The following is a 24,105-nucleotide window of genomic DNA, read 5'->3' as shown; positions in this document are numbered from 1 at the left end:
CATACATTTTGGCTGGGGTGAAAAAATTATTGGGCGCTATCCGAAAACGAAGGATCCCTCATGGTACACTAAATGTTGCTCAATGTCCTCGCACTGTGTTCCGTTTTGCTTTGCACGACCAGTTGGTGAAGGTACAGCCATACCTGGCATGATGCACAGAGAGGAGCGCTCGGTCAATAGTAGCGACCGGAACAAAGAGATATTTCCAATGTTTACAATGTGCGCAGCCAAAACTTATGCATGTGTTTTCGGGCGGTAACTGAATTCCATTGTATTTGAAAGAACATGTCAGACTCTGGAATGGGTCGATATTTCGTTACTCTCACTTTTGGATGACTTACTGTATAATGCACAAAGCAGATGATCATGCCACCTTGAGTCTTTTTCAATTGAGATTGTGGCTTAGAGGGATAAAATTATACAACTGCAACACATTTATAGACAGTAGATCATAAGAAGTGATGGAATGGGGCTAAGCCTCTCAATAAAAACAGTATACTCTGTCAGCCACACTAAAGAAGTGTCTTATAAATGGCCAGTTACGTTCTGCTTTTTCGCATACAAAAGCCTCAAGGATATTTCTTTGAATGTTTGTTTGCATAGGCAGAATTAGTAATAATATGCTCTAGTAATTTGCCTCAGTTCTCTCTAAGCAAGCAGAAAGAATTAGTCTGTAATGGCAATTGTACCATCTCTTAGGTTTGACAAATTTATTTTTGATGGTGCATATGATAAGAATAAATCGAAAAATCTACAGTAAAAAGAGCGACATGAACGATGCATGGCGTAGTTACATGAGAGCGTGGCGTGAAATTAGTCCGCTCCTGGCTTCTAATATAGGTGTAGCCGCTGACACATGTCCTGGAGCATAATTTGGGCAATAGATTTCTGTTTTTGACTTATTCATAAATGAATTTTCGCTCATATTGCATATTACAAAGCGCCTGAGAGTAATTATTCTTGTAGTCTGCTCTGTAATGCAAGATGTGGGAGCAAACTCAAGCCACAGTTATATGTGGTTTTTCTCCTTGTAAAACATGTACACTAGAATTAAGGACAATCACGAAAAACTACTGAAGCAGTACATTTTAACAACCGAACTAACCTTAACAAAACACTTGCTTAACAGCTTAAAGAGCACCATTTCACCTATTTTGGGATTTTATGTGGATTGCTTTTCAATTTTAAGTATTGTTCCACACTTAAACCGGAATAAGGACAGCAGTAGTCTCAGCATGTTAGTTCTTGTTTAAAAACAACCTTGCGGACCATCTGACATACACGTATTTCCCAATTGTCTGTTACTGCCGTACCGATGTATTTTATAGCAGATGTTATCATAGCAACTTAAATCGCGCGCAATTCTACTACGTTTTGTCATTAGAAATGACTTCATGGTAATTACCGTGTTATTATAAGGATGATTTATAACCTGTTAAAACCGTAATAAAATGCTTATGTCTTCCCGAATCTTCACACTTGTTCTGTGTAATCCTCGGGTATCTAAGAAACGTGCGCTAGAGTTGGAATAATATGCAAGTTTACTTCATTACTTCACCAAGCATAGTTCATATAGCGTCACGCTCAACGTGCAATTAAGGCTGATGTTTGGCAGTTTGGCAAGATTGACAACAAATGGCGTACGTGGTCAGTAGCCTCGGGTTCCATGACCTCACTCGCCAGTTATCAAACAATGACTGTTGCGGAGGCATACCATACATACCAGAGTCATACAGTGTGGCATATCTGAATTTATTCACTGATTCTGTAGTTAATATTGAAATGAGTGAGTGAAACAGCTGAATGTACAACACAACGAAAATGCTCCCTGACTCTGAAACAAGTATATTACATTAGTGATAATGGACATTTTTAATTCTTGTTACGCCAAAATTATGAAATAGGTTTACCAGCAAAAATGTTTTTCCGCAGGCAAATGACGTGGAAGACAGACTTCATCACCAAAAACTTCTACGAAGCAATTGATGATATCTGGAATCGCAAGATCCACCACTTCGGATTTCTGAACTTGTACCGCGACTTCTCTGCTCCGGGAGTCGTGACGAAAGCTTTGCTGGCCCTGAAGGTAACTTCGATGCCGAGAGGCACGGCCACACTAGAGAAAACCCACCACCGGAAAACCACTCGCTACAAAGCGCACCAGCATTGTCATAGCTACACTTGCGAACATCACTGCCGCCATTGCATACCACGTGATCGTCCATTAAAGACTGAGGCCCGTATTCACAAACCAACCTAATCTAATGCTATAAGGCGCGCTTTTATAAGGATGAGAAAAGTGTAAGTTTGAGAGAAGACCGTGGTGGTGATTCAGAAACGTCCCTTATTCCATGAAAAGGCGGCCTTATCAAAGGTGGCCTTATCGTCATAAGAGATGAGTATGGAAGCGAGGCTATGAATTTTTCTTGGCCTTAAACCGCTCAGTTATTAAAAAATGTCGCAGTTTCGCCCGAAAGGCGATGCATCGATTGCGATAGCAAATTAGTAGAGAGCTGTTCGGAGTAGGGATAGTAGTTTTATCGGCTGCATAAACTTGGACACATTCGCTTACTAACTGAATTAACAATCATGGTGTCAGCGCGCACAAGCAAATATGAATAGATCACACTGAATGACCACAGACAACGACTGTCGAAACGCTGGCAGCATGCGGAGCCGCCACAGCGGGCGAAGGCTCGCGCGGTCTATAGCTTCAACGGAAACTGAGCGGCGAATGCACAGCGCATACAAAGGTCAGAGCCGTGTGGAGATAAGAGACGGTGCGGGTGACCGCCAACGCCGGGCAAAGTGCAGAGGAGTTGTGCAGAGGAGAAGATGTTGCCAGAGGAGAAGCTGCCCTCCCCCCTCCCTCCCGCGCTGCCTTCCCGCTTTCTTGCTTTCGCGTGGGAGATTGAGTGGCCAGTTCCCCTTGCGCCGGGTTGCAAGATAAGAATTTGGTGAAGCAGCACAGCGTCGCCCCGCCTCCCTCCCTCCCATATCCCCACGGCCTTTCGTGCGACGGTCGCGTTTGCTTTCCGCCGTGCGTTCTCTCTCCGTGATAGCGCGCGTCCCCCGCGCGCTTTCACTCGCGCGATCGGCGCGCGGCGACGAGTTTATCACCCTTGGAGTTTATACGGAACCTCTGTCACATGTAAGAGGCCGCCTGTGGCGCGAAAAAGAAGAGGAGCACGCGATGCCCGGTGTTCCGAACGGCGCGAGGCGCACGAACCGAGGCATAGTCGAGGGATGAACGGCGCTGTCCGTTGAGTTTCAACGTGGCACCGGGTCCGGAAGGTCGCATCTCCAGCTATGTTCTGGCGACGGGAGACTTGGGGGTCTGGTTGAGTCCGCGACGCTGGCCGTCCAAGGTGTGGCCGTCGACCTCGGCAAGTTCGGGCGAGGCTCCTGGACAAGCTGCAGCTTCTCACGGCAGGACCAGGCACCCCAGAGAGGATCCCCCTTCTGCGGCAGACCGGCACGTTTGATTCTCCTCGGGACGCCGCGTCGGCACTCTTGAAGAAGTTGCGACGCATCCCGACGCTAGGCCTAGGCAGGTGGGCCTAAGCTACGGCGAACGCCATCGCTAAAGGGCACATCACCGACGAGATACCAACGAGCTCACCACCGTCAAAAGAAACAACGCGAGGCGTCGACACCTACGACACCCTCAATGCTGCGGACGAGCCCGACGCAGGTTCGACAAGAACTTCGCGACGACGATCTGTAAGCCCGCGTTTCCGATTGCGACGCAGTCAGGCCGGATGCAGGGTGGCTAGACTCTAACGAACCCGCGCTAGGACTGACCTAGAGACTTCTAAGGCGGAGCTATACTCCGGAACTGAGATAGTCCTTTTTTTAGTAGCTGCTATTTAATCTGAGTTTGTTATTTGAGTTCGAGTGAAGATTTTTGTTAAATCATAGTTTTAGTTTTGCGTGCCGTTCGTTTTGAGTTTCAGTTTCAGTGTTGTGTGTCGCGTGTGTTCACCGCCCCTGTACATATTAAATCCTCGTTTGCCATGCCGCCGGTCGTGTCTCTCCTCCATCGAGAGTAGCGCATGCTCGCAACTCTCCGCACTCCCAAGTAAAGGTGACAAATATTGGCGAGCTTGCCAGGATTGATACGGCCCAGTCACCGATAGTCGGGAGTTGTAAAGATGGAGTTGGAGCGGCTGGCGGCAGTAGCAAAGGATTTGAACATGACTAAGGAGGAGGTGATGACATTCTTTGAATATGCTCGGCAAGAACGGGATAAGCAGCAGCAACAAGCACGCGAAAATCATGAGCGCGAGAAGGAAATTTGAGAGTTGAAGTTAAAGTTGGCAGAGATGAACTCCGGGTCTCGCGAGGGGTCGATTTCCCCCAGGTCGGCGTCATCCGACTCGACTTCGCCCAGGCCCAAACAGATTTGCCCAAGGAAATTGATGGTTCCCTTTGATGAGCGCAGAGATGGTTTAGATGCGTATTTGCATCGCTTTGAGAGAATAGCGGTCGGGCAAGGCTGGGCAAAGAATGAGTGGGCTAGCGCCTTAAGCCTGTGTCTAGTTGGTGAGGCTTTGCGTGTGTTTGGACGGATGCCCGCCGAAGAGAGCTTAGACTATGACAAAGTGAAAAACACTTTATTGCAAAGATTCCGGCTAACTGCTGAGGGTTTCCGCGAAAAGTTCAGGTCATGCAAGCCGGAAGACGCGGAAACTGGAAAACAGTTTGCATGTAGATTGACAAACTACTTTGAGAGTTGGATGGAGTTATCGGAGGCCAACAAGACATATGAAGGGGTGCGGGACAAGGTCGTAGGAGAGCAATTTCTCGCCAGGTGCAGCGACAGTCTGGCGGTATTCCTCAAGGAGAGGAAATCAAAAACAGTAGAGGAAATGGCAGCGCACTCAGATCAGTTCGTAGAGGCGCAGGGGCTAAGGAATTTAGGAAAGAGTGGCAAGGACGCGCCGATGGCAGCAGTAGGGGAGACGAGGACTCGGGGTCCCATGAACAGGCAAGGCACGCCCCAAAGATGTTTTCTTTGTAACCGGCTGGGACATATAGCAATTAACTGTCGGGTGAAGGATAGTCGACGTAGTCCACCAGTGGTTTGCCAGCTATGTCAAAAGAGAGGTCATGGGGCGCACGAATGCAGATCAGGATACGTGGATAAGGCTGCATGTATGATGAAAGGTAAAGAGGATGGGCCGAGAGAAAAGAACATGCCCGTGGTAGAGGGAGAAGTTCAAGGACGCAGGGCCACGGTATTGAGAGACACGGGGGCGAACACAGTATTGGTTAGGGAAAGTCTGGTACCGTCAGAGAACATGACCGGCTATTTCAAACCAGTCATGTTGGCGGACAGGTCTGTTAAATATTTACCAGAGGCGCGAGTTCAAGTATCAACACCATATTTCACAGGAGTAATCACAGCTAGGTGTGTAGAAGATCCTCTGTTTGACTTGATTTTGGGAAATGTATCATGGGTGAGAAGGGCGGATGACCCAGACCCTAACTGGAAGAGGACAGAAGATTTAGAGAAGAGAGAAAAGCCAGAAACGCTAGAAGAGGAGTCACCTGAGGTAGAGGTAGCAGCGGCAGTACAAACGCGAGCCAGGAGTAACAGTACTAAGACCTTAAAGCCATTACCGGTCACGAACATTAAGGGGTTGAGCATAACAGCGGCTGAATTCAAGAAATTACAGGAGAAAGACGAGTCGTTACAGAAGTGCGTACAGAAGATAGGAGGAGTAGTACGAAGGAAAGGAAGTCGAAACCTGGTGGAGTTTTTCAAGAAGAACGACTTATTATACCGGAGGTGTGTGTTCAACTCGGGAAGAGAGGTTCAGCAGTTGATGGTCCCGAAAGAGCTTAGAGACAAAGTACTGAAATTAGGGCATGATAAGGTACTGGCAGGCCACCAGGGAATAAAAGACACTTTAGAAAGGATAACAGAAGATTTCTTTTGGATCGGGGTACAGAGCGATGTGAGGAGATATGTCAGGTCATGCGATGTATGTCAAAAGACTATGGCTAAGGGGAAAAACGAGAAGACTAGTGTTTGCATGGTGATTGCTGAAGGGAAGGACACAGAGATACGAGATAATGCCCGTGACACCGTAAAGAAGCTCACGACTAGAGAGCCCTTGATTCAGGTTAACCGGGATAAGAGGATGGACAACATCCCGATCGAGGTCCATTTACCCGAAGAGCAGAAGAGGGTAAAGAAAGAAGTAGTTCCACCTCAGAAAGATAGGAAGTTGATAGGTGACGTGGAGTCCAGGGAGTACCAGGAACTAGGCATGATGGCACATTGCGACTCCGAGAAAAAGGACGAAGGAGATAGATATACGAATTGCCCTAGACGTGTAACGCGTAAGCGTAGAAAGAAGATTCGCAAGAGATGGAAAAAATAGGGCAGACGCAATGGTCAGAAGCAAAAGGAAAAACATTTACGAATGGCATGCGGAAGACTGCGGGATTCAGAAATGTGTATAGAGAAGAAAAAATTGAAACAGTACCTATGTAGATATACAGTATGTAGAATATTGTAAAACATGCTTTGATGCAAAGTTTATTCATGTAGAGTGTTTCGAAACATATAATATTGAACTAGTGAACATTGTGAACAGTCGAGTGAAGTGCATTAGGTGATGAAATGTGCACAAAGCGAACTCTTAAACGTGGTGAACAGTGCAACTGGTGAATTGTGTGGTGAAGTGTGTGGTGGTGTTGTGTAGTGCATCAAGTCTTCACACGAACCGGCACCAATGTCACTACGAGGAGTCACAGGCATCACTCGAACGTCACCCCCTCCCCCCACAGATCAGGAGTAAGCAGTTTTTTGGAAAAAAACTCTCAAAAAGGGGACCCATGCCACATGTAAGAGGCCGCCTGTGGCACGAAAAAGAAGAGGAGCACGGGATGCCCGGTGTTCCGAACGGCGCGAGCGCGCGAGGCGCACGAACCGAGGCATAGTCGAGGGATGAACGGCGCTGTCCGTTGAGTTTCAACGTGGCACCGGGTCAGGAAGGTTGCATCTCCAGCTATGTTCTGGCGACGGGAGACTTGGGGGTCTGGTTGAGTCCGCGACGCTGGCCGTCCAAGGTGTGGCCGTCGACCTCGGCAAGTTCGGGCGAGGCTCCTGGACGAGCTGCAGCTTCTCACGGCAGGACCAGGCACCCCAGAGAGGATCCCCCTTCTGCGGCAGACCGGCACGTTTGATTCTCCTCGGGACGCCACGTCGGCACTCTTGAAGAAGTTGCGACGCATCCCGACGCTAGGCCTAGGCAGGTGGGCCTAAGCTACGGCGAACGCCATCGCTAACGGGCAGATCACCGACGAGATACCGACGAGCTCACCACCGTCAAAAGAAACAACGCGAGGCGTCGACACCTACGACACCCTCAATGCTGCGGACGAGCCCGACGCAGGTTCGACAAGAACTTCGCGACGACGATCTGTAAGCCCACGTTTCCGATTGCGACGCAGTCAGGCCGGATGCAGGGTGGGTAGACTCTAACGAACCCGCGCTAGGACTGACCTAGAGATTTCTAAGGCGGAGCTAGGCTCCGGAACTGAGATAGTCCTTTTTTTAGTAGCTGCTATTTAATCTGAGTTTGTTATTTGAGTTCGAGTGAAGATTTTTGTTAAATCATAGTTTTAGTTCTGTGTGCCGTTAGTTTTGAGTTTCAGTTTCAGTGTTGTGTGTCGCGTGTGTTCACCGCCCCTGTACATATTAAATCCTCGTTTGCCATGCCGCCGGTCGTGTCTCTCCTCCATCGAGAGTAGCGCATGCTCGCAACTCTCCGCACTCCCAAGTAAAGGTGACAACCTCACGGCGACGACGACGGCAGAAATCCGGTTGAAGCGTCCATATAATTGCTATCGCAATAAAAGGAAGATATTTGTGTCACTGAGAACATTAAATATAAAGATGGCATTGCGCATACGCATGGTGCAAAAGCAGTGTGAGAAGTGCGAGTTGCAGCTGTAGTGCGTCTCTCATCTGGCAACACGTGTTGCCGTTTTTTTGGCCATTTCCATTTTGCGGTGCTCGAGCGCGGTTTCTACACTTTTTCTCTTGTGTGTTAGCTATAGTTCGAACTTTGGACTTTTAGATTCTGTAAATATTGCGCGTATTTATTTGTTTGTCAATTTATTCATTTATTTATTTATTCAAGTGTTCGCTTCCTTATTGTAAGATTTGCCAGAATGGCCACTGAGAGGGAAAAAATCAACTTTACGGAGGAGGAGCGGGGAATTTTTATTGACCTGGTGACGAGAGAGAGCAACGTGCTGGAAAATGAGCGCACTGATGCGGTGTCCCTAAGCGCGAAGAAAAAACTGTCAGCCGTTCCACTGGGGTGGAGATGGAAGACCAGCGAAGCTGTACTATGGGGGGAATTATGTATGTCCAATTTTGACTATTGATATCGCATTAAAAAGTACTAAACAGTATACGGGTGAATCAGCTAACTCGTACCAAGCATTTAGGAATGCACGCGTGCGTTAAGAGAATGCAACCAACTTAGTGTTGTTTACTGTCCTCTTGAGGTTCTCAGAAGTATGGTTTGATATGAGGTGAGGTATATATGAGCCATAACAGACTACCTAACTTTTGAAGTAGTGCTTTAAATGCAATATCTTCTGTGAGGAAGAAGTAGAGACTATAGGAATATATTGACATTTATAATTTATTGCTGCAAATTTGTCTGGGAGGGTGTTCCAGTCTCGCGCTGTTCTTCAGAAAAACGAATCAGAATTGCAGTTTTTTATAACAAACGAATAACCATAGCAGTCTTTTATAACAGCAGACTAACAAGAACATTATTTGGCTACTACCTCTGTTTTTCTTGCAACGGGCCTTTTTACCTGCGTCTATGGCACACGAGTGCTTCAGCTGCTTCTAAACATTGTTCTCCAAGCTCAGCCGCTTTTCTTGTGGGCACGGAGGAAGATTATTTAGGAGTAGAAACTCCCGTCAGCGCGGGCGCTCGCGTGCGACCAGATAACGTCACATTATTATGCGCCGACGGGGGCGCATGCAGTGGCGGCGCCTTGCGGCACGTCATGCAAGCAGCAGCGAAAAAAAAAGAGCAGCAGCCCGGCGGATCGGTGGTGCCGCTCGGGCGCGTTCTCTTCGGCGGCGCCCGTGTCTCCCGCGCTCAAAGTAGACGACACAGGCGTTCGGCGTTCGCTTCAGCGTGCACGCCGTAGCGTTGTTTTTCTGGGCCTTTAAGTCAAACAGTAACTGTTCTTGTCGGTGTCTGTTCGAGGGCCGTAATACTAACAGCGCTGATACGTACTGTGTTTTCCTTCTTTCGCTTTTTCTTTTTTTCTTTTTTCTTTTTTTCTTGCTTTTGCATTGTATTCGGTGTGCCGCGAAGTTTTTCCTTTTTTTTGTGTGTTCCTTTTTTCTTTTTAGTTGTGTTCTCAAATGAAATCCACAGGCTGTAGGAAATTGTAACCATGTCTATATTCCTATTCTTACCTTCTGTAACCCCCCCTTATGTAATACCCCGACAGGGGTCCTTAAGGGAAAATAAATGATAAATGATGATGAGTCTTTTGGGGAACACTTGTTCTACACGTCTGTAATGTTTCGTCTGACCTGCGACATTGTTTCGTTTGCGTATCAATCAATATATGGTAGCCTATTATATTGTGATAAGGAATAAGCCTTTTTTGCTGCCTTCATGAGTCTAGAGGAGTTAGGTGGAAAGTAAGAAGCCTCGAGATTATAACTTAAAATGAAACTAAGCTTTATAGAGATACAAACGGGGCAGCGACACAAATATGCAAAAACCATATGCATAAAACACAGAATGAAGCCTCTCAGGTGGCTGCATTTAACAAAACATGCAGTCCCTCGCAACCACTTATTGTTCACGTTCGTAGATTTCATTTGGTTGCCTACAAATTCCCATCCGTCTTATAATGCCTTACATGATTTCCTTAATTCCAGCTAAATTTAGTCAATGTGTTTTTGTACTACCGGTATAATTGATTATAACTTATTTGCAACCTTCTCTCGTTTCTATTGCATTATTTTGGACTGGTGGCTGCTCCCTAATTTACCACTATAAAGCCCTGAGCGTAAAGTAAACGAAATGCAACGATGGGAAGTTTCAGGTAGGAGTTCGCATTTTTGTGATGAATCTTATTCGTTGTCCCGTGTTCTCCGCGCCATTTACAGTCACACATTGAAGCCTACTAGCTCAGTTTTGAGTCATGACGTCATCTACTTGTCAAATAAATTCTTCAATATTTTCGTGATGTTGTTATGTCGTTGCAGGAATTGTACATTCACGTAAAACGCATTAACCGATGGCAGCAGCCTTCGTACCAGATCCTGGGCTTGTCCATCGACTTTGAAGAGAATTTCACGACGGTGAACTTGATGAGGTGCGTGGGCACACTGCAAAATTTCAAGGTGCAATATTTAGCACCTTTCTTTCCAATGAAAGGTTTCTAGCAATTAAATGACAAAGAATGTGGAACTGTACATGAGCTACACCGTACTGTACTACAGCGCAAGTCCTATCGACTTTCGCGCATATACTGTTAGGTTTTTACTAATGAACAAATAAGTATTAGGTAGGCGTTTCTATTACGAATTCGCGTTGCAATCCTTTACAACAATACGAGATCTTTTCACTTGTGAAAAGATCACTTACTTGTGATCTCTTTCATTTAGTATTTTTCGCAGTTATGTGTCTATAACTTATAACCTCTAGGCTACTACCTCTGTTTTTCTTGCAACGGGCCTTTTTACCTGCGTCTATGGCACACGAGTGCTTCAGCTGCTTCTAAACATTGTTCTCCAAGCTCAGCCGCTTTTCTTGTGGGCACGGAGGAAGATTATTTAGGAGTAGAAACTCCCGTCAGCGCGGGCGCTCGCGTGCGACCAGATAACGTCACATTATTATGCGCCGACGGGGGCGCATGCAGTGGCGGCGCCTTGCGGCACGTCATGCAAGCAGCAGCGAAAAAAAAAGAGCAGCAGCCCGGCGGATCGGTGGTGCCGCTCGGGCGCGTTCTCTTCGGCGGCGCCCGTGTCTCCCGCGCTCAAAGTAGACGACACAGGCGTTCGGCGTTCGCTTCAGCGTGCACGCCGTAGCGTTGTTTTTCTGGGCCTTTAAGTCAAACAGTAACTGTTCTTGTCGGTGTCTGTTCGAGGGCCGTAATACTAACAGCGCTGATACGTGCAGTGTACCCTTGTTCGGAAATTGCTAGCCTAAGATGGGATGCAGGAGGGATGCGTGAGTGCCCTCAGTAGAAGATGTGAGGCGCGCGGCCGAACGGGAGCAACGCGCGCGGCCGCGAACGAGAGAAACTCGTGACCGGTTGCCTTGGCAACCAAGACGGCGGTAATTTCTTTCTCAGCCGCCAGGTGCCGCCAGCATGATAGTGGCTCCGCGGGCTTGTGACATTATCTGGTCGCCGCAACTGGCGGAGTTTCCACTCCTAAAGGTTTCTTGCTCCGTGCTTGTGGGCCACCGTGTGGTCGGGATGCCTCACTGTTTTGATAGACTGATCCCGGTGATGGTGCTGTCGAAAACTGTGCGCTACAAAGCCGCATGGGTATAAAAGCGGGGTATAAGTCTGTTTACCAGGTTGATAGTAACAATTAGCGAACTTGTCTTTAAAACTGATCCTTTGTCCCCAATGGTTAGCTGCGTTTTTTGTGTTTGTCAGCGCAGGCCTTGGCACCCACTTGAGCGGAAATAAATAATCCAGTTTCAAACGTATGCGTCTGCTCCACTGGCCGATATTCGATCCGATATTCGACACTAACTATTCGGACGCTATTCAGACTCGAAAAACGCATATTCGCACATCTCTAGCAATGAGTTCAGTGAAGTGAACTGCGTTTGAAGTCGATAACTTGAACCTATCATAGAGGAAATTCCTCATCAAGCCAATGCCAAAGAACATGTTGGCCGGCCACCACGATGAAAGAAGAAAAGCGAGAGCAAGGACTCTCCATAAAACTCACGGGTCTAACCCGGAAGCGGCTTACGTAGATGCCGCCAAATACCCAACCAATAACAACTTCGCCATCAGTGTGGTCTCTCTTCCCAACAACCCGGACTGTGAGTCCCGTCTACGCACAGCATGCTCGCTGAGAGCCCCCAACGCAGTTGAAGCCGAAGAGGTCGCCATCGCACTTGCAGCAGCGGCAGGCTTCACCACAATTCTGAGCGACTCCAAGGCCGCCATCAGCAACTTCACTCGTGGCATCGTAGCTCCTACAACGCTACGACTACTTCACCCCCTTCTCTCTTCTCGTTCTCAATTTCCCCCCGAGTATGGAAGCGGGGAGGACGATGACGACGCAGAGGTTTTCGCTTGCCCCATCGAACTTGTATGGGTCCCGGCCCATTCGGGGAACCCGGGGAACGAGGCTGCCCACCAACATGCTCGAGGATTCGTCCACCGAGCGGCGGGACAGGCCTCCGACCTGCAGGACTCGAATAGGGAACCTTTGACCTCCTACAGTGACATCACCACCTACTATAGAATCACGAGACGATCGAGACCACCACCTCACCCTAAATTGACCAAGTGTCAAGAAATGACCTGGCGTCGCCTACAGACGCATTCGTTTCCTTGCCCCCAGATCCTCTCCTACATATACCCGGAGCTAATAGACCCCCACTGTAAGCTATGTGGAGAGATCGCCACTGTCAACCACATTATCTGGGACTGCCGGAAGGACCCTCCCCCCCACTCTCTCATGGCCACTGCCTCATCCCGGGCATGGAATAATATCCTCGCCGGGACCAGCCTGGAGGATCAGCTCCGGGCCGTGGACAGAGCCGGGGAGGTGGCTGTCAGGCATGACCTGACAGACTACCTCCCCCCTTGAACGACACCTATTGTCGAATAAAGTTGTACCTACCTACCTACCTTGAACCTATCATACAAACGACTAACAATTACCGCTCCATCGCAGCAGCGCTTAATCTATTCAGCTAATGAAAAACAATCCTAGCTCCATCGATACTTAAGGGTTGTTTAGGTGCAGTTCGTTTCTTTCTTGTCAACCCGGCTTCAACCAGATATATTCTTATTGGCAGAGTGTGCAAATTGTGCACCTTTTTTTCAAGGAAACAAGAAACCTCCGGTGCATAACCTAAAAAGACACTTTCCTTGAATGCACACTCTACTCGAATAGATCAGAAAATCATTTGAGCTGGTTCAGTAAAGTGCCCCATACAATAACAAAAAATGCACGCTAACTGTGCGAAGAGGCATAATAAGCAAGAAATGAAGCAATAACCAATGACCGGTTGGTATGCCACGTTGAAGTTTCAGCAACAGCGTGATGTGATGTCACACATTTTGATGGCGCTGTGTGTGTAACTTTCATTTTTTATTGCTAAGGATCGACTATATTGCATTCAAATATAGCCATACTGATATTGGCAAGTTCATAGAACATTTACAAAACCACAGCGCCCTTAAATGCGCAAAAATGCTTTCAAATTTGGGATGTTACAATGATGTAAGGACGGCGGGTTTGGCGTGAATGTTAAGCTATAATTTTGACCTTCATTTTTCTCTGCGGTTATGGTGAGACACTTGTTTTTGGAGAAAGAAATTGGCCCGATTACTTTTTTTCGCATTTCACTGCTCCAAGTTTGTGTACAACATTTATTTTTGCTTGATTAAACCTCTGTATCATCCCTCATGGATATTTTTCTGCCCGTAATCGTCATGAACATGTTGTAAAATATTTTTCTTCATTTTATCCAAACGGTATTTTTGTTGGTTTCACTGTTTACGAGAGATTGTGTGTCCGGTTGTACTTATCAGATAGTAATAGGCATTCTTGCCAGAAAGGTAGACAATGAGAGAGTGCAATAAGCCTATAAGGAAGAGAAATATTCTTACTGAAAATTTTAAATGTAAAGATCTGTCAAGGTTGTTACAATAATTACTTATTATAGACAGTTTAAAATGCTACAACTTTGGTCGAGATCTTGAGTATTTATTTTGGAGGCATCGGAAACTCTTCTCATTGAATTTTATTTTATATGTACTCTTAATCACGACGTGTACAGTTTAGTGAGTAGTTCACCTCTAAGCTAGTCTTGCGAAAAACTGAATGCTATGAATTTCTAGAAAGCTATTCACTCGAGAAAAAGCTGCTTCTGTACCTTAACTTGGCACAATGAAATGCATAAACTCAGCAAGTTAAAATTAAGCTTGCAGAAAAATAAATAAAACATTAATTTCATCATTCTCCTTGATAAACGTATCACCACGAAATTAAGGAAAATAGAGCTTTAGCGACATGAGTTACAAGTGTATACTGATTGAGTATCTCTTTGGAATGACTTTTTAGCCTCTGGGCAACCTCTTTATCAGTCTCCAGATTTTGTTCTCAGAATCCGTGTTCTAGCTGTTTGGCAGCATGTACTGTTGCATTGGTAGTTTCAGGGAGAATACCAGTCACGAACACTCGTCCCCGAATAGCCGGACTATTGAGTTAATGCCTAATTTTTTGAATGGTAATTCTTAAATATGCTGTTATAGTTAGCCAATCTAAATGCTCAATAGTTCTTGGATATTATTTCCAACTTTGCCGCCACAACTTGCTAAAGTAATACTTTCTGACCAACTCTTGTATTTCTAAAAGCCCACAAAGACGCCGACATGCAAGAGAGAAGCGCATGGAGAGTTCCGGCGTTAGTGTTTTTTTGGGGTACTTAAAATTTGAGTTAAATACAACCCCTTACAAAGCCGAGGTTTCTTGTGATATTGTTTGGGTAAATGATCTCCAGTGTTCGAATAGTAAGTCCATTCACCACACCTAGGTAGCTTTCAAAGGACGGTGCCATCGCAAGATTGTTATTAGTGTGTCATCATTAGAACGGTCAAGAGGAGTGGACCTGAAATATGAAAAGCTGATTTCATGGGGTACGGATATCTCAGTAAGAAACTGTACGAGCGTTATCACAATAACTACATTACAACAGTTGACGATCATCTTTCTAAACAGCTACAGAAATTCTGAGAATGGTCTACTAATGCCTAAGCAATTTTTGGCTCGGCTGTGACTTCAATTTTACTAACTTTTGCTAACTTGCAATTCCCAGCTTATACTCGTCTACCCATCGCCTTTCCAGTTGCAAAGATTGCTTACGCGTTACTAGACAATTGTGAGATTTTCTAGCCATATCCGGCTCGTTCAAAGCGATCGCACCAATTCAACTGGAACGCCGGGCACGAGCGCGCCTCTACGGAGCAGCGTGGGCGAAAGGCTACACCAGCTTCCGCAGCAGAGCGTGATGCATTGCGTCAGGGTAGAGTGCATCACCGCCATGCCATTTCAACGTCACTGTCGCTATCGCAAACCTTAGTGCACCTTGGTAAGGCAGAATGAAAACGCGCCAAGCGACTCAACGCACTTGCTTGTCCGCGAGTTCGTAACTCGAAGGTTATTAAGCAGCGTTCAATGGGACATTTGGCTATCTCAAAACCTCAAGTTGGCACACACCCACATTTCAAGTTGGCCTACCCATACATTAAGTACGTCCACCCCCAAACTTCAAGTTGGCCTAACAAGACATTTCAGTTCTGCCTACCCGAAATTTCAAGTTTCTCCACCTCCAAATTGAAGTTGGCCCGCCCCCAAATTTCAAGTTTCCCCACCCCCAAATTTCAAGTTGAGCCCCCCCCCCATATATATGTTGCCCACCGCTAAATATCAGTTGGCTCACCCTCAAATTTCTAAGTGGCCCACGACCCAATTTCAAGTTGACCCACCTCCAAATTTCAGGTTGGCCTACCCCCAAATTTCAGATGGCCCACCACACCTTTAAGTGGCCCATGCATTTTCTATGGAGCTCTATGTATCTCTATGAGTATTCTCTTTTTTAATTTTAAGGGCGGTGGTGTGGAGCTGAGGTAGAACAGCCGGCTTCCAATCTGAAGGTCGTAAGTTTGGATCCTCCTCCAGTCCATTCGATTTTGAGGCATGGAGTGACGCCTGACACCGGCAAAAATTACCGGGACCTAGTGGGGCTCTACTAGTCCAGGTGCACCCAAAATAGGAAGGTCCACTAAGCTTCAACAAAGTCACTTCCTCAGCAGAACAGGAATTGGCCTCCCTGTTGTAGTATTTGGTCACTACCTCCCTCATCACTCCTACAATTAACACATGCCCCTCAGCCCCCAACTTCTGTGAAGCACCTGACCAAGGCGGCAGTCAGACTTGCGACGTGGCAGAGGGTGCTAAGAATCTCTAGGTCCGGACAGGCCACCGCTGGAATCTGAACCTGGCAACGTTCAACACGAGCACGCTCTCAAGTGAGACTAGCTTAGCAGGGCTATTTGAAAAATTTTTAAGCATTGCATGGGATAATAGTGGCCTAAGTGAGGTTAGAACTGGTGAGGCTTATACAGTGCTGACTCGCGGCCACGTCCTCTGCCACAGAGGTCTTCCAGAAAGAGAGAATTCGGGGTATGGTATCTAATCCATAGGGAAATAGCGGGCAACATTGATGAATTCTAGAGCAATAATGAGAGGGTAGCAGTCATCGTAATAAAGCTGAATAGGAGGTGTAGAATGAAGGCACTACAAGCCTACGCCCCAACCTCCAGTCACGAAGATGAAGAATTAGAACCGTTTTATGAAGATGTGGAATTAGCGATGAGAAAGGTGTAAACTCAGGACAATGGTGGGGAAAAAGCAGGCTGGTGAGCAAGCAATTGGCAACTACGGCACCGATTCTAGGAACGCTAGAGGAGAGATGTTCGTAGATTTCGCGGAACGGAACAGGCTCTGCATAATGAATACCTTCTTCAGGAAGCGCAACAACTGGAAGTGGGTCTGTAAAAGTCCTAATGGAGAAACAAGGAATGAAAAACATTTCATACTCTCTGCCGATCCCAGCATTGTGCAGAATGTCGAAGTGTTAAATAGGGTAAAGTGCAGTGATCATAGGTTAGTAAGGTTTCTCTCAATTTCAACAGAAAGTGTAAAATTAGTCAAGAAGAAACCGACCAATCTAGACGCAGTAAGGGAAAATCAGATTAATTCAGGCTGGTGCTCCCAAACTAATATGCAGCTTCGGAACAGGAGGATGAAGACAACATAGAGGTGATGAATGAAACCGTAACTAGGCTGATCTCAGAAGCAGCAATTGAAGTGCGAGGTAAGGCACCAATGCAACCGGTGGGCAAGATTTACCAAGAAACAACATACCTAATAAAGAAACGGCAAAACAGTGAAGTCTACTCCAGAGGTCAGATAGAATTCGCTGAACTTTCGCAACTGATAAACAAGAAGAAAGTAAGGGATATCCGAAATTATTACGTGGAAATGATTGAGGAAGCAGTAAAATATGGACGCAGCATGAAAACAGTCGGAAGAAAACTTGGCATAGGACAGGGCAACATGTATGCACTGAAAGATAAGCAGGGTAAAATCCTCAGCAATTTCGATGACATAGTAAAAGCAGCGGAAGAATCCTATACTGACCTGTACAAGGGCCAGGGCAGCCAAGCTACTTTTATTTGAAGTAGTGATGAAAACGATACAGAGGCTTCTTCTATAACTAGCGATGAAGTTAGAAGGGCCTTGCAAGACAGGACCAGGGGAAAAGCTGCTGGAGGAGATGGAATAACAGATGGAGGAGATATCATGTTGAAAAGCTTGCGGCCCTTTATACGCAATGCCTCACAACTTCAAGCGTACCAGAGACCTGTAAAAACGCCAACATTATACTGATACATAAGGGAGACGTTAAAGAATTGAATAATTGTAGCTTGCTATCAGTATTATATAAATATTCACCAATACAATTTCCAATAGGATCAGGGCAACTCCTGACTTCAGTCAACCAAGAGAACAGTCAGGCTTCAGGAAGGAATATTCTCCGATGGATCATATCCACATCATCAATCAGGTAATCGAGAAATCTGCGGAGTATAATCAACCTGTCTATATGGTTTTCACAGATTATGAAAAGGCATTTGATTCAGTAGAGACACCAGCAGTCATAGAGACAATGCGTAATCAAGGAGTACAGGAGGCATACGTAAATATCTTGGCAAATATCTACAAGGACACCACAGCTACTTTGGTTCTCCACAAGTAGAAAGTTACCTACAAGGAAGGGGTCAGGCTAGGAGACATAATCTCTCCAATGCTAGTTACTGCATGCTTAGAAGTATTCAAGCTCTTAGACTGGCAAGGCTTAGGAGTGAGGGTCAACGGCGAATATATCAGCAACCTTCGGTTTGCAGATGACATTGTCCTATTCAGCAACAATGCGTACGAACTACCGCAAATGACTGAGGACCTTAACCGAGAAAGTGTAAGAGAGGAGTTGAAGATTAATATGAAGAAAACAAACATAATGTTCAATAGCCTGGCGTGGGAACAAGAATTCAGCATCACCAGACAACCTATAAAGCTTGTAAAGCAGTATGTTTATCTAGGTCAATTACTCACCGGGCACCCCGATCACGAGAAATTTACAGAACAATAAAATTCGGTTGGAGTGCATACGGCAGGCATTACCAAATTCTGAGTGGGACCTTACCACTGTCGTTGAAAAGAGATGTGCACAATCATTGCATTCTACCGGTGCTAACATATGGGGCAGAAAAAATGTTAGGCCTAACTTTAAGACACAGGAAGAGAGCGGTGTGGACCCGGGAGCAAACTGGGATATCCGAGATTCTAGTTGACATTAAGAGGGAAAAAATGTGGCAGTTTCACCCGAAAGGCGAAGCATCATTTGCGATTGCAAATTAGTTGAGAGCTATACGGAGGAAGGATTGTAGTTTTATCAGCTGCATAAACTTGGACATGTAGCAGCACCGGAAACTCGCACAACTATTGTCGACGCTATCGGTGTTTTGCCCGCGTTCGCACCGAACGCGCGCAAAACGCCGCGAACGCGCCTCGTTGGTTACTGTTGCCGCTGTCTCGGGCGGCGGCTCGGAGGTTTTCGACGAGATCAGAACGGGACATTGGTCGAGCAGCGTCGGAAGTTTTTACCGCCTTCTCGTCTCGCCGCGTTTTACTGCGATAGCAATTTGGACACTTCAAGCTGATTTCTGCCATAAGCCTCATCGTCGCCGTCACCGTGAGGTTCCGTATAGAGTCCAAGGGCGATAAAATTGTCACCGCGTGCTATCTGCTGTATGTGCGTGTGAAAGCACGCGAGGGACGCGCACTTTCACGGGGAGAGAACACACGGCGGAGAGCAAACGCCGCGTGTTCAGTGGCGCGAAAGGCCGTGCGGGATTGGAGGGAGGGAAGGAGGAGGCGAGAAGGTAGTAAAGACTTCCGACGCTGCTCGACGAGTGTCTCCTTCTGATCTCGTCGAAAACCTCCGAGCCGCCGCTAGAGGCACCGGCAACAGTAACCAACGCCGCGTGCGTTCAGTGCGAAAGGGGGCAAAACGCCGACGGCATCGACTACAGTTCTGCAAGTAGCTGGTGCTGCTACATGTCAAAGTTTATACAGTTGATAAAAATACTATTTTTACTCCGTATAGCTCTCTACTAATTTGCTAGCGCAATTGATGCTTCGCCTTTCGGGTGAAACTGCCACATTTTTTATATAAATACACATTGGGTGCCGTAGCTAAACGTAGCCTCCCCTCCCTCCCTCCCGTCTCCCCACGGCCTTTCGCACGACGGAAGATGTCGCGTTTGTTCGCCGCCGTGCTTTCACTCGCACATACAGCATACGACGCGCGGCGACGATTTCATCGCCGTTGGACTTCATACAGAACGTAACGGCGACGACGACGACGACGGCAGAAATTCGCTTGGAGTGTCCATACAAATTGTATTGCAATAAAAATGGAGCTGAGCAGGCCATGTTATGTGTACGATGGATAACCGGTGGACCATTAGAGATACATAATGGATACCAAGAGAAGCGCAGTGGAGGACGACAGAAAACAAGGTGGGGTGATGAAGTTAGGAAATTTGCAGGCACAAGTTGGAATCGGCGAGTGCAAGACAGCAGTAATTGGAGATCGTAGGGAGAGGCCTTCGTCCTGCAGTGCACATAAATATAGGCTGGTGATGATGATGTCGGTGAAATTGTTCCTTATCGCTTATAAATGTAACAATCATCTGCATTTACAGAATAGTAACAATTAAAAGTCTTAACTTCGAAAATTACGGATTCTGTGAATATACAAGGCATTAAACATTTCGCTTGACAGAGCTGACAAAGCTGGGATACTTGCCATGAAATGCTCACGCATTAAAAACCTATAAATTTCTGGAAATATGTGGAACTGAAAAAGGACTTTACCAGGTAAAACAGGTAACTGTCTGTTAACAAGCAATCATGAAACTGTCGAGGACGTCTCAGATGTGTTTGCACAATAGTTTCAGTCAGTTTAAGCAGGGGTGCTCTCGCCGCTTTTTCTACCTTCTGCTGCACAGTGGTGATGCGCCAAGCACTGTGTCTCATCAAGAATTCATGGCCAATAGCATTCGCAACGAAAGACCATCACTGCCATGTGGCTTCATGCCATTCTTATGTCTATAAATAAATCATTTAGTGGTGTGCTTCATCCAATCTAAACTTTCATATACAACACCTGCCTCGAAATACGAAGATTTCCTAGAGTTTAAAAACTTTCTCGTGTCATTTCCGTTCACAAATATGGCTCCAAGCCATAAGTACAAATGTGCAAACAGATATCTGTATTATGTTCTGCCTAAAAATTTTTGAGTCCGAGCTAAATACATTATTTGTATGTACCATACAAAACTGTCAAATGCCTAATGAGCATAGGTTATTGCCGGCTCATTCAATAACAACAAACCTCGTCAGCTTTATGTACCATGCTTCAGAAGTGGTCGCGAGCAGGAGTCAACTTGACATTGTTTATTTTGACCTAAGCAAGGCGAATAATGTTGTCAGTCATGCTTTACTGTTCTCAAAAATCTACGAAAACGATGTTTGTGCACTTTTAATTTCTTTATTGCTTTGCGTCCGGAACACCTTTCAAAGCGATAATGACATGTCACCTACAACGGACAGTCATGAAGCGCGTAGATAGCTGCCAGGAGTGTGCCACAGGGCTCTGTCCTCGGACCGCTTCTCGTCGGTCTCTTTGTAAATGATGTATCTAAAGTCATAATAAACTTGTCTTTCTTGCTTTATGCGGATGACGTAAACAGATTCAACGAAATTTGCGGCCGAAAGACTCAAGTAATGTCATACACTCGCAGGAAAGATGAGTTCCGTTTCCTTTACAGCCTGGGCAAAGCCGCACTTTCTCCAGACTGTGAAGTTATTGACCTAGGAGTCATCTTTGATTATAAGTTCACCACTCTCGCCCAACATAAAATGTATCACTAAGCGCGTCCTGCCCAATTTGTCTACAGCAAGTAGAATCTCCAGGGAGATCAGAAATGGCCGTGTATTTATTAAGCTGTACACAACCCTCTGCAAGCCTCATGTTGGAATATGCCGCTATCGTTTGGAACAGTAGCTGCCAGTCTAACGAATAGACAGAGTTCAGAGACAAAAAACATGTCTCTACACATCTATATCGCTGCTTTAGGAATGTCAGCCGTGAACCACAGCCTCGTGCTCATTCCTTGCTCAGTCTAGAAGACCTTGAGTGCAGACACGCAGCAGCTAACTGCACTTTCTTATTACAGCTTGTAAATGGTGTCATGATTGTGCTGAAATATTGGATAACATTGGTGTGAGAACTCAGCAACATAAGTAGGATTTCTAAACGTTCCATGTACCTACGTCCTGCGCCTCAAAGAATCTTTTGGCCCGGATTCTGCAAGTCTGCAACTAACACTAACGCCGAATATACATGTTCTACGGACAATCGCACACTTTCCAAGCGACTCTATTGTCCATGCTATGACTTATTTACAGAAATGGCAATGTTCTTTTGGTGACTGGCGTGCGTACTCTTTGTTTTTGTTTCTTGGCATGTATGTGTCTGGTTTGTTTCATGTGATGGGTATTGTGTGCTTTGTGTCCAGACTTTCATAAACCTCAGTAAATGTTTTTTTTCTTTTTTACATGTTGTATTTTGTTGAGCTTTGTTATGTTACGGTATGTGCTGCTCTGTTTGTTTATATTAGGCATATATATATATATATATATATATATATATTGTAAACCCAATTTCCATAAATTGTACGCTTTTTTATTTCTGCTTGTTGATGTATATATATCCGAGTAGGCATATTATGCCACTTCTCACGTGCGCCAGTACAAAACCGCCAGCTGTTTCTTGGGTCCTTTTTTAAGATTGATTGATTGATTATTAATATTATATGATCAAATATTAGCGTAATATAGTTATTATTGAAACCACTGACTGCGCGGAAGAAGAACTACAAAGAAAATATACACAGACGGGCACCGACTACCAACAGACAGCTTTATTGTAAGCACACATAAATAAGCCATGATGCACGTGACAAGAACCAAAACATTGATAATGTGAAGGCACACTTGGCAGAAAATGACGATATCAATCTATCGTATCATATTTATTTATTTATAAATACTTCGGAGGTCCGAAGGCACTACAGAAAAGAATGGTATGATTACAAACGCATGCAGATAAATAGCTGATGAACCGTTACAAAGCATTTTCCAATGCGATCTTCAATCGGTCTGCGTCTGCAATGGCAGCAATAAAGGAGGGCAGATGGTTCCATTCGGTGCTAGTTCTTGGGACGAAACAATCATGATATAAGTTAGTGCGACACATTGGCAATGTTACGTAGAAAAACTGGTCGGTTCCAGCTCAAACGTAGCAAGGGGGTGAAAACAAAGCGAGTTTCAATACTTGATTGTAGTGGTAGATTATATAAAAAAGATTCAGGCGGGAGCATTTGCGGTGGAGGGAAAGGTCTGGTAAGCATAATGTTATTTTCATGGACGTGACCGGAGTAGTTTGACCGGATGAAGCCCGCGGCTGGATTGGCAACTGCTTCGAGGGCAATGATGAGAGATGATTGACTAGGGTCCCATACGGCGCATGCGTACTCTAATTTTGAGCCGACCATAGTACTCTGGAGGCCTAATAAAGTTTGACCAGGTAATCTATATACGACTTATGGAGCAAAACAGACGGACGCGCGACACATGTGTCCCCTGCCTTATCAATGAATTAAGCTTGCTTAATCTCCCGGACAGATTTTTTCCCTTGCCTCCATAGTACTTTGCTTTTCGAAACGACTGGAACGCAGCCGCAATTCTAGCAGTGCAAGGCAAGATTTGAACACGGCTGTCCCCCAAAAACTCCATATGCTCTCTAAGGCGCAAATTGACGCATTTTTCTGTCTGGCCAATATAGCGCGAACCGCGCGAGAAGGGAATTTCACAGACTACTATTTATTTGCATTGAATAGGCTATCGACGATGCATAATGCAGCACATGCGTTGTTCCTGATCCGCCTTGTCTGGTATGCTATTATGCACGTCTGCTATTATGTCCCCTATTATGCACGTCATCACAAATCCTGCTAAACTCATTCTTCGCTGAAAAGACAACAAATTAACCCTCAAACACATCACTTGGCGTTGCAAACAAATATCAGCAGACGGAAACTCACCCCTCGTCACACGCAACGAACTTGAAAGGTCGGGGGAGGCGCGACTCGCCCGGCAGGACCTGGGAAGCCAGCAGGCAACCTTGGACCAAGCCGAACCAGCCGCTAGAACCAGCGGGGCCCTGGAATAGGGGCTTCACCCGCAGGAACCTAAGTCTGCTATTTCAATAAAATGTTTATTCCTCCTCCTCCAACAATTTAATACCGTACCATGTGAAAGGCTCTGCATATAAACACCACTTACGACATGACAATCATTTACACTCCTCGCTGACGTTCTCCCACTACTTTCGCGCTTCAATAACATACGGGGTATCCCGCTTCACCTAGTCTTCCCACTGTCTAATAAAGCTGTCCACCATCAAATGCGGGCAAGATAGTTCACATTATCATCTTTTTTTTCGGCTCTTGTCAGGTGCATCCTCGCTTATTTATGTGTGTGCTTTCAATAAAGTTGCTTTTCGATAGCGCCTCTCCGTGTATCTTTTCTGTGTAGTTCTTTGTCGTTTAGAACTGTCAGTGGTATCACTATAGATTACC

Source organism: Dermacentor silvarum, chromosome 9 (genome assembly GCF_013339745.2).
Source record: "Dermacentor silvarum isolate Dsil-2018 chromosome 9, BIME_Dsil_1.4, whole genome shotgun sequence".
NCBI lineage: Eukaryota > Metazoa > Arthropoda > Arachnida > Ixodida > Ixodidae > Dermacentor > Dermacentor silvarum.
This window is presented reverse-complemented; position numbering follows the sequence as displayed.